Source organism: Heptranchias perlo, chromosome 8 (assembly GCF_035084215.1).
Source record: "Heptranchias perlo isolate sHepPer1 chromosome 8, sHepPer1.hap1, whole genome shotgun sequence".
NCBI classification, from domain to species: Eukaryota; Metazoa; Chordata; class Chondrichthyes; order Hexanchiformes; family Hexanchidae; genus Heptranchias; species Heptranchias perlo.
In genome coordinates, this window is record NC_090332.1 from 59,812,871 (window position 1) to 59,825,101 (window position 12,231).

Here is a 12,231-nt window from a genome sequence, read left to right on the forward strand (position 1 = left end):
TTTACAATTATATTAGAAGAGAAAGGATAGCCAAAGGGTACTGTGGACCCTTTAAAAACTTATGCAGGTACTATTGCAAATGAAAATAAGGAAATGGCAGACTTATTGAATAGTTACTTGGTGTCGGTCTTCACAGTAGAGGAAGAGGATAATATACCTGACATTCCAGGGAAACTAATAATAAATCAAGGACTGGAACTCAATAAAGTTAACATAAGCAAGAAAACAGCATTAGAAAAAATAATGGCACTAAAGACTGACAAATCCACAGGACCTGATGGTTTCCATCCTGGGGTTTTAAAGGAAGTAGGTGAAGAAGTTGCAGATACTTTAGCCATAATCCTCCAAAGCTCTCTCAATTCAGGAATTGACTCTTTAGATTGGAAAATTGCAAATGTAACTCTATTATTTAAGAAAAGTGAGAGAGAGAAAACAGGAAATTATAGACCTGTTAGTATAACATCTGTTGTGGGAAAGTTATTGGAATCTATAATTAAGAACAGAGGGCGCTAGATTGGGCCGTGTAGCACCCGTTGTTTGGGCGCTACACGGCCTCTCCGACATCCAAGTTGGCGTCTTGGAAGCGCACGCACGATTCCTGCGTGACGTGCCCCAGACACCATCTTGGTATAGGAGTTAGCGCAGGCACAGATAACGAACGCTGGAATCATGTTAAGTAGGGAGAAAATGGCTTCAATCAGTGTGCAACGCTGATTTAAAGTGATGGACATCATTTTGGGACGTAACGCTCAACTCAACGCACAGTCTTAACCCCGACTATCTGAACGTGTCTTAGAGTGCCTGGAGGACCCCCCACCAGCGTTATTATAAGGGACCATGCAGGATTTACATGTTAGTGGCTGGATTATTGCTTCTGGCTGCTGAGACACTTGTAACTGTTTTTGGAGGTCTCCTAGACTTCAATACTAGGACGCAGGGACATAGCCTAACATTTAGAGCCAAGACATGCAGGAGTGAAGCTAGAAAATGCTTCTACACGCAAAGGGTGGGAGATGTTTGGAACGCTCTTCTGCATAGTGGCTATGTTACTGGACTAGTAATCCAGAGGCCTGGACTAATAATCCAGAGTCATGGGTTCAAATCCTGCCACGGCAGCTGGGAAATTTAAATTCAATTAATTAAATAAATTCTGGAATAGAGAGCTGTCCCACAGACTAGTCAAACAACAGCCTGACATAGCCATACTCACAGAATCATACCTTTCAGCCAACGCCCCAGACTCTTCCATCACCATCCCTGGGTACGTCCTGTCTCACCGGCAAGACAGACCGACCAGAGGTGGCGGTACAGTGATATACAGCCAGGAGGGAGTGGCCCTAGGAGTCCTCAACATTGACTCTGGACCCCATGAAATCTCATGGCATCAGGTCAAACATGGGCAAGGAAACCCCCTGCTGATTACCACCTACCGCCCTCCCTCAGCTGATGAATCAGTCCTCCTCCATGTTGAACACCACTTGGAGGAAGCACGGAGGGTAGCAAGGGCACAGAATGTACTCTGGGTGGGGGACTTCAATGTCCATCACCAAGTGTGGCTCAGTAGCGTCACTACTGACCGAGCTGGCCGAGTCCTGAAGGACATATCTGCTAGACTGGGCCTGCGGCAGGTGGTGAGCGAACCAACACGAGGGAAAAACCTACTTGACCTCGTCCTCACCAATCTACCTATTGCAAATGCATCTGTCCATGATAGTATTGGAAGGAATGACCACCGTACAGTCCTCGTGGAGATGAAGTCCAGTCTTCGCACTGAGGATACCGTCCAACGTGTTGTGTGGCACTACCACCATGCTAAATGGGATAGATCCAGAACAGATCCAGCAACTCAAAACTGGGCATCCATGAGGTTGTTGACCAGAGGTCACCGGTTACGGTTATTGGCTTAGTACAAAGAGGAAAGAGTCAATTCTCTCTTAATTCGCAATTCGCTTTACTAACGTTGTTAGATCATGTATATATAGCTTATACGTCTGGTTAGATATAGGCATGCAGTTTACAGCAGGTTATACAGTTTTATACCCAAACTAGGATTTAAACGCACACCCACTAGGTTTCTCTGACACTCCCTGAGTGGTCACAGAATAGAAAGGATATTATATTACCTGGAAAGGAGAGTTGACGCTGGCCAGGCGTTCCGTTCTCTCTCTCGACGTTGTCTCTACGTCCCTGACGTAGGGTCTCCCACTTTTGCGATGGTTAGTCTCCGGAGTTTCGCACACATACACCAAGCCTGCAATTCTCCAGTTTTAACTCCAAGCCTGTCTTTTCGAATGATGCTGTCTTTCTCCTGTTGGCTTAGATTTCCTCGAGTGGTCGGTGTCATCCCCTAATTGGCTCTGTTCCAAGGGGTTAGGGAGCATCACCTCATTACTTGTTTTCTAAATAAGGACTGGTGTCTCATCACATCTCCTTTGTCCCTTAGAAGCGTAACTAATTCAAACCGGTTCCGGCCAGCTCAGACCAGTGACTGAACCCCAGGTCACTTCAGTTCAAAAGTTAGGCCCTTTGCCTGAGTGTTAGCAATTCGAAATAAACTCAGTACTTTTCTGCAGCCCCTGGCCAACAAGGTACAGTGGGCCATCAGCAGCAGCAGAATTGTATTCCGGCACAATACGTAACCTCATGGCCCGGCATATTCCTCACTCTACCATTACCAACAAGCCAGGGATCAACCCTGGTTCAATGAGGAGTGTAGAAGAGCATGCCAGGAGCAGCACCAGGCGTACCTAAAAATGAGGTGCCAATCTGGTGAAGCTACAACTCAGGACCACATGCATGCTAAACAGCGGAATCAACATGCTACAGAGCTAAGCGATTCCACAACCAACGGATCAGATCAAAGCTCTGCAGTCCTGCCACATCCAGTCATGAACGGTGGCGGACAATTAAACAACTAATGGGAGGAGGAGGCTCTGCAAACATCCCCATCCTCAATGATGGTGGAGTCCAGCACGTGAGTGCAAAAGACAAGGCTGAAGCGTTTGCAACCATCTTCAGCCAGAAGTGCCGAGTGGATGATCCATCTCGGCCTCCTCCCAATATCCCCACCATCACAGAAGCCAGTCTTCAGCCAATTCGATTCACTCCACGTGATATCAAGAAACGGCTGAGTGCACTGGATACAGCAAAGGCTATGGGCCCCGACAATATCCCGGCTGTAGTGCTGAAGACTTGTGCTCCAGAACTAGCTGCGCCTCTAGCCAAGCTGTTCCAGTACAGCTACAACACTGGCATCTACCCGACAATGTGGAAAATTGCCCAGGTATGTCCTGTCCACAAAAAGCAGGACAAATCCAATCCGGCCAATTACCGCCCCATCAGTCTACTCTCAATCATCAGCAAAGTGATGCTATCAAGCGGCACTTACTCACCAATAACCTGCTCACCAATGCTCAGTTTGGGTTCCGCCAGGACAACTCGGCTCCAGACCTCATTACAGCCTTGGTCCAAACATGGACAAAAGAGCTGAATTCCAGAGGTGAGGTGAGAGTGACTGCCCTTGACATCAAGGCAGCATTTGACCGAATGTGGCACCAAGGAGCCCTAATAAAATTGAAGTCAATGGGAATCAGGGGGAAAACTCTCCAGTGGCTGGAGTCATACCTAGCACAAAGGAAGATGGTAGTGGTTGTTGGAGGCCAATCATCTCAGCCCCAGGACATTGCTGCAGGAGTTCCTCAGGGCAGTGTCCTAGGCCCAACCATCGTCAGCTGCTTCATCAATGACCTTCCCTCCATCATAAGGTCAGAAATGGGGATGTTCACTGATGATTGCACAGTGTTCAGTTCCATTCGCAACCCCTCAAATAATGAAGCATTCTGAGCCCGCATGCAGCAAGACCTGGACCACATCCAGGCTTGGGCTCATAAGTGGCAAGTAACATTCACACCAGACAAGTGCCAGGCAATGACCATCTCCAACAAGAGAGAGTCTAAACACCTCCCCATGACATTCAAAGGCATTGCCATCGCCAGATCCCCCATCAACATCCTGGGGGTCACTATTGACCAGAAACTTAACTGGACCAGCCATATAATACTGTGGCTACAAGAGCAGGTCAGAGGCTGGGTATTCTGCCTGACTCCCCAAAGCCTTTCCACCATCTACAAGGCACAAGTCAGGAGTGTGATGGAATACTCTCCACTTGCCTGGATGAGTGCAGCTCCAACAACACTCAAGAAGCTCGACACCGTCCAGGACAAAGCAGCCTGCTTGATTGGCACCCCATCCACCACCCTAAACATTCATTCCCTTCACCACCGGCGCACTGTGGCTGCAGTGTGTACCATCCACAGGATGCACTGCTTCAACTCGCCAAGGCTTCTTCGACAGCACCTCCCAAACCTGCGACCTCTACCACCTAGAAGGACAAGAGCAGCAGACACATGGGAACAACACCACCTTCATGTTCCCCTCCAAGTCACACACCATCCCGATTTGCAAATATATCGCCGCTCCTTCATCATTACTGGGTCAAAATCCTGGAACTCCCTTCCTAACAGCACTGTGGGAGAACCTTCACCACACAGACTGCAGCGGTTCAAGAAGGCGGCTCACCACCACCTTCTCAAGGGCAATTAGGGATGGGCAATAAATGCTGGCCTCGCCAGCGACGCCCACATCCCATGAACGAATTAAAAAAACTTATCTAGGGTTTGGAGTAGGTAATGTGGATCTCTGTGAATAAAGGCTTGGAAGCAATTGAAGATCAGGCTCTAATATTCTATCCTTTACCACCTGGCTATCCAATTTATTATATGGTGGCAGAGGATGGTTGCCTAAAGGTGGAGGTTGGAAACGACGATAATTTTTTTGGACATAAAAAATACAAACTTGAAAGCCTAGTAGCCATTGTGGAGAATGCAGAAAGCCAGTTTAAATTGTCGAGGCATGATTTCTCTCTGATATTCTCGGAGTTTGAACCGTATGACCAGTGGAAGAATGAGGTTGATATGTGGACACGGGTTCCTACTCTGCTAAAGAGAAAACAAGGCTTGGCCTTAGCATTGTCGCTTCCTGAATGAAGTAAAATCAGAAGTAAGGTATTTTCTGAGATCGATGCAAACCTTTTGGATAATGATGAAAGTTTTACCTCTCTAATGGAATTTCTGCATCAAATCTATAAGAAAGATGACCTGTTAAGTGCCTATGAGGCCTGGTCAGCGTTTGATAGATTTCGGAAAATGGACGGTCATTCCATGGAAGAGAATATCATGGACTTTAACAAATTGTACGAAAGGTTGACAAAGTTCAATTTGGGAATCCCTGGATCGGTACTAGCATTTAAATTACTAGATTGTGCTAAGGTGTCTCATACGGACAGGCAACTGGTCCTAATTGGCGTCCAGTTCTCGGAAAAGGAGTCTCTGTTGGATCAAATGTCTACTGCCTTAAAAAAATTCCTGGGAAAATGGTCATTCCCTTCAGCCTTAAGGAACAAATGAGGCCTTCCACTGTGACACAAAGAATGGAAGATTCGATGGTTACCAGGTTTTGAAATGTTCCAGATACTAAATGCAGGCGCCAGACCACGTTTCAAAATTTTCAAGAGACCAGAGGCTGGCATCAATATGACGGAAAGATTAAAGATAGCCAGATTGGTGCTGAAGGGAGTGAATGTTTAGGGTGGTGTATGGAGTGCCAATCAAGCAGGCTACTTTGTCTTAGATGGTGTTGAGATTCTTGAGTGTTGTTGGAGCTGCACTCATCCAGGCAAGTGGAGAGTATTCCATCACACTCCTGACTTGTGCTTTGTAGATGGTGAAAAGGCTTTGGTGAGTCACTCACCACAGAATACCCAGCCTCTAACCTGTTCTTGTAGCCACAGTATTTATATGGCTGGTCCAGTTAAGTTTCTGGTCAATGGTGACCCCCATGATGTTGATAGTATGATACGCCACACCTGAATACAATTAACACTAAGTGATATAAATAATAGGGATACAATTAACACCACTTCTTCACTAACATTACCTAATTTCCCCCAGGGTGAAAGTATCTGAGCTGGTGCCTGGGAATGATGAAGCAAGTGCCGCAGTGGCTGAGTTGGAGGGGTTTGGGGCAGATGAACATGGAACAGGATTATCGTCACCCTCCTCCTTCTCCGCCCCCCTTGCTGTGGTGGATCAGCAGGAGAGGAGGATAGAAGTTAAGAATGGGGAGTATTAACCCCTTAGGCTTAAGGAGACAGAGAATGGTGAGGAAGGTAATATCTGTTGGTGCTTCACAGGAATGCCAGGGTGCCAGGTGTACAGTCACTAACCTAGCACTGGCAATATGCTGCCAACCTCTCCATCTTACACAGGAAGAGATGTGTGACTCCCCACGAGCTACATTTATCATAGAATCATAGTATCATAGAATCATAGAAGTTACAACATGGAAACAGGCCCTTCGGCCCAACATGTCCATGTCGCCCAGTTTATACCACTAAGCTAGTCCCAATTGCCTGCACTTGGCCCATATCCCTCGATACCCATCTTACCCATGTAACTGTCCAAATGCTTTTTAAAAGACAAAATTGTACCCGCCTCTACTACTGCCTCTGGCAGCTCGTTCCAGACACTCACCACCCTTTGAGTGAAAAAATTGCCCCTCTGGACCCTTTTGTATCTCTCCCCTCTCACCTTAAATCTGTGCCCCCTCGTTATAGACTCCCCTACCTTTGGGAAAAGATTTTGACTATCGACCTTATCTATGCCCCTCATTATTTTATAGACTTCTATAAGATCACCCCTTAACCTCCTACTCTCCAGGGAAAAAAGTCCCAGTCTGTCTAACCTCTCCCTGTAAGTCAAACCATCAAGTCCCGGTAGCATCCTAGTAAATCTTTTCTGCACTCTTTCTAGTTTAATAATATCCTTTCTATAATAGGGTGACCAGAACTGTACACAGTACTCCAAGTGTGGCCTCACCAATGCCCTGTACAACTTCAACAAGACATCCCAACTCCTGCATTCAATGTTCTGACCAATGAAACCAAGCATGCTGAATGCCTTCTTCACCACCCTATCCACCTGTGACTCCACTTTCAAGGAGCTATGAATCTGTACTCCCAGATCTCTTTGTTCTATAACTCTCCCCAACACCCTACCATTAACGGAGTAGGTCCTGGCCCGATTCGATCTACCAAAATGCATCACCTCACATTTATCTAAATTAAACTCCATCTGCCATTCATCGGCCCACTGGCCCAATTTATCAAGATCCCGTTGCAATCCCAGATAACCTTCTTCACTGTCCACAATGCCACCAATCTTGGTGTCATCTGCAAACTTACTAACCATGCCTCCTAAATTCTCATCCAAATCATTAATATAAACAACAAATAACAGCGGACCCAGCACCGATCCCTGAGGCACACCGCTGGACACAGGCATCCAGTTTGAAAAACAACCCTCTACAACCACCCTCTGTCTTCTGTCGTCAAGCCAATTTTGTATCCAATTGGCTACCTCACCTTGGATCCCATGAGATTTAACCTTATGTAACAACCTACCATGCGGTACCTTGTCAAATGCTTTGCTGAAGTCCATGTAGACCACGTCTACTGCACAGCCCTCATCTATCTTCTTGGTTACCCCTTCAAAAAACTCAATCAAATTCGTGAGACATGATTTTCCTCTCACAAAACCATGCTGACTGTTCCTAATTAGTCCCTGCCTCTCCAAATGCCTGTCGATCCTGTCCCTCAGAATACCCTCTAACAACTTACCCACTACAGATGTCAGGCTCACTGGTCTGTAGTTCCCAGGCTTTTCCCTGCCGCCCTTCTTAAACAAAGGCACAACATTTGCTACCCTCCAATCTTCAGGCACCTCACCTGTAGCGGTGGATGATTCAAATATCTCTGCTAGGGGACCCGCAATTTCCTCCCTAACCTCCCATAACGTCCTGGGATACATTTCATCAGGTCCCGGAGATTTATCTACCTTGATGCGCGTTAAGACTTCCAGCACCTCCCTCTCTGTAATATGTACACTCCTCAAGACATCACTATTTATTTCCCCAAGTTCCCTAACATCCATGCCTTTCTCAACCGTAAATACTGATGTGAAATATTCATTCAGGATCTCACCCATCTCTTGTGGTTCCGCACATAGATGACCATGTTGATCCTTAAGAGGCCCTACTCTCTCCCTAGTTACCCTTTTGCCCTTTATGTATTCTCCTCCTAGGGCATCAGTTACTTCATGTGTCCAGCCTCTGACAGGCATTGTGTGCCAAATTTCCCTTGCAGGTAGATAGAATGAATGAGAGTAAGCATAGCAGTTGAGGAGAGTATGCCAAATGGCATGGGAGAACTGAAGTAAGAATTAGGTGATATCAGCGTTAAAGTGGAGGAAGGGTTTTTAGGGTTCTGAATGTAATTAATTGCTGTTAGAAGAGCTGAGTAGCCATAGTGCAAGATGCTGAATTAGAGCCCCTCATTAGCCAGAGAGAATTTTGCTGGGTTAGTTATTTAAGTGTTGCTTTAAGAGAGTAACGAGTGTGCTGGTGCTCAGGGAGGGCAAGGAAGAGTGCTCTGATGAGGCTGTTGAACTTTGACCACCACTGCTCTGAAGTGCTGGGGATGAGGGAATTGGTACTCTGCGCCATTGCCACCTATCTCCAGTTGACATGCATGATATTTTTGCCAAGCTTGCTGACACCCACATCCAAGACTCTCAGTCCCCTGCCTTCAATTTCCTCCAGGAGGGCTTGGAGATCTGAATCTATGAAAAGCCATGTTTTTCTGGTTAGTGCCATGCCCTGCTACCTTCACGAAGCTGATGGTCCTGGTGTGGACATAATTCTTCAAAAGGATGATAAAATGATTGATGAGACATGCAATAAAATTATCTGAAAGTCAAGTGAGTGAACCAAGCAATACTCCTTCCTTACCTGGTTGTCCCTGGTCTGCAGCTAAAGTGTGCAGGCCAAAATGTCTTTTTAATGGCTGCACTCCAGTTTCCATTCACTCCAGCAAATTACATCTGATTTACACCAATGACCAATGCAAATAAGCTGACCCAATGTAAATATCTTCTCTGGCCATCAGTAGGTGCAAATCTTCTCTATTGACAGAGCAGCTATGCAATTTTCTGCAAGGAAATTCTGGACCAAAAATTATTTTACAGCTAGAAAATCAAACTGAATTCCCCTCAGCTCTAAGCTCCTCTAGCAACTCTAATATTTGTGTTGGACATCGTCCTCACCAATCTACCTGTCGCAGATACATCTGTCCATGACAGTATTGGTAGGAGTGACCACCACATAGACCTTATGAAAACAAAGTCCCGTCTTCACACTGAGGACATCGTCCATCATGTTGTGTGGCACTACCACCGTGCTAAATCGGATAGATTCAGAACAGATCTAGCAGCTCAAAACTGGGCATCAATGAAGCGCTGTGGGCCATCAGCAATAGCAGAATTGTATTCCACCACAATCTGTAACCTCAGGGGATCAACCCTGGATTAATGAGGAATGTAGAAAATTATGCCAGGAGCAGCACCAGGTGCAACTAAAAATGAGGAGCAAATCTGGTGAAGCTACAACTCAGGACTACATGCATGCTAAACAGCGGAAGCAACATGCTATAGACAGAGCTAGGCGAACCCATAACCAACGGATCAGATCAAAGCTCTGGAGTCCTGTCACATCCAGTCGTAAATGGTGGTGGACAATTAAACAACTAACGGGAGGAGGAGGCTTCGTGAACATCCCCATCCTCAATGATGGCAGAGCACAGCACGTGAGTGCAAAAGTCAAGGCTGAAGCTTTTGCAACCATCTTCAGCCAGAAGTGCCGAGTGGATGATCCAACTCGGCCTCCTCCCGAGATCCCCACCATCACAGAAGCCAGTCTTTAGTCAATTTGATTCAGTCCATGTGATATCAAGGAATGGCCGAGTGCACTGGATACAGCAAAGGCTATGGGCCCCAACAACATTCCGGCTGTAGTACTGAAGAGTTGTGCTCCAGAACTAGCCGCGCCCCTAGCCAAGCTGTTCCAGTACAGCTACAACATGGCATCCACCCGACAAAGTGGAAAATTGCCCAGGTATGTCCTGTCCACAAAAAGCAGGACAAATCCAATCTGGCCAATTACCGCCCCATCAGTCTACTCTCAATCATCAGCAAAGTGATGGAAGGTGTCGTCGACAGTGCTATCAAGCGGCACTTACTCACCAATAACCTGCTCACCGATGCTCAGTTTGGGTTTCGCCAGAACCACTCGGCTCCAGACCTCATCACAGCCTTGGACCAAAAATGGACCACCTTAAATATTCACTCCCTCCATCATTGGTGCACCGTGGCCGCAGTGTGTACCATCTACAAGATGTACTGCAAAAACGTGCCCAGGCTTCTTTGACAGCACCTCCTAAACCCACGACCTCTACCACCTAGAAGGACAAGGGCAGCAGGCGCATGGGAACACCACCACCTGCACGTTCCCCTCCAAGTCACACACCATCCTGACTTGGAAATATATCGCTGTTCCTTCATCGTCGCTGGGTCAAAATCCTGGAACTCCCTACCCAACAGTACTGTGGGAGAACCTTCACCACACGGACTGCAGTGGTTCAAGAAGGCGGCTCACCACTATCTTCTCAAGGGCAATTTGGGATGGGTAATAAATGCTGGCCTCGCCAGCAACGTCCACTTCCCATGAATGAATACATTTTTTTTTAAATGCATGATTGTTTCAGAGTATTTACCCTAAACCTAGGAGAATACAGCATGACAGTATAAATTAGCCTCTCAAGTCTCTTCTCATCAGGATCAAATCTGATGTTAGGCAGGCCAGAATTCTTTTCTCTATCTTTATAACACAATAAATGAACATCATTTTACACAGTCTGTCCAAGAAACTCAGCCTTAGATTAAAAACTTTATAGCTTTGACTTTCCAATCGGTTTCACGTGAAAAATAGACACAAATTATCATGCCAGGTCTTCGCCCATTTTCCATCGTTATTTAATTCCGAAGCCTGGCAGTTTAAGAACTTCAAAATGCCAAGGGACGCAGACTTGAATGTTTATGGCAGACACCTGATTTAGCCATTTATCGCCAGATCGGGCTGCACCACATAAAGCACTATTGGGTCCTGCTCTCCTCTGCCAAAGCCATTCACTACTCCAGGATCATCCTAGAATGCAAAATTAACACCCAGCTTCTCTTCTTCGCTATCAACCGTCTTCCGAGACCCCTCTACTCTGGCCTCTCCACCCTCACCTCCAACAACAAGTGCGAGGAGCTCATGGACTTCTTTGTCACTGAGATTGAGACCACCCGTTCAGCTGCCTCTGTCGCTTCCCTCCCTTCCCCTAACCCACTAAGCCAAACTTCCCCTAAGGATCCCCCCTGCCCTAGCCCTGAAATCGCATCTTTCTCTAGTTTCTCTATCTCCCCTCATGCCCTCTCCGGGCTCATCTTGTCCATGAAACCCACCTCCTGCTCTCTCAAACCTATTCCCACTAAATTGCTGACCACCCAACTTCCCTTCCTGGCCCTTATGGTAGCTGATATTGTTAACAGTTCCCTCTCCTCAGGTACTGTCCCAATCCCTTTCAAATCTGCCATCATCATCCCTCCTCAAAAAACCCACACTTTGAACCCTCTGTCCTTACAAATTAACGCCCCATCACCCACCTACCTTTCCTCTCCAAAGTTTTGAACATGTTGTCGCCTCCCAAATCTATGCTCATCTTTCCCACAACGCCATGTTTGAACCTCTCCAATCAGGTTTCCACCTCTGGCACAGCACTGAAATGGCCCTTATCAAAGTCACAAATGATGTGACTGTGAATGTGGTGCATTATCCCTCCTCAACCCTCTCGACCTGTCTGCATCCTTTGACACAGTTGACCACACAATGCTCCTCCAACACTTCTCATCTGTTGTCCAGCTGAGTGGGACTGTCCTCACCCGGTTCCATTCTTATTCATCCAGTCATAGCCAGCGAATCTCCTGTAATGGCTCCTCTTCCTGCTCCCGCACCGTTACCTCTGGAGTCCCCAAGGATCTATTCTTGACTCTTTCCTATTTCTCATCTACATGCTGCCCCTCAGCAATATCATCTGATATCACGACGTCAGATTCCACATGTACACTGACAACACTCAACTCTACCTCACCGTCAATTTTCTTGACCCTCGACTGCCTATGATTTGTCATGCTGCTTGTCTGACATCCAGTACTGGATGAGTAGAAATTTCCTCCAATT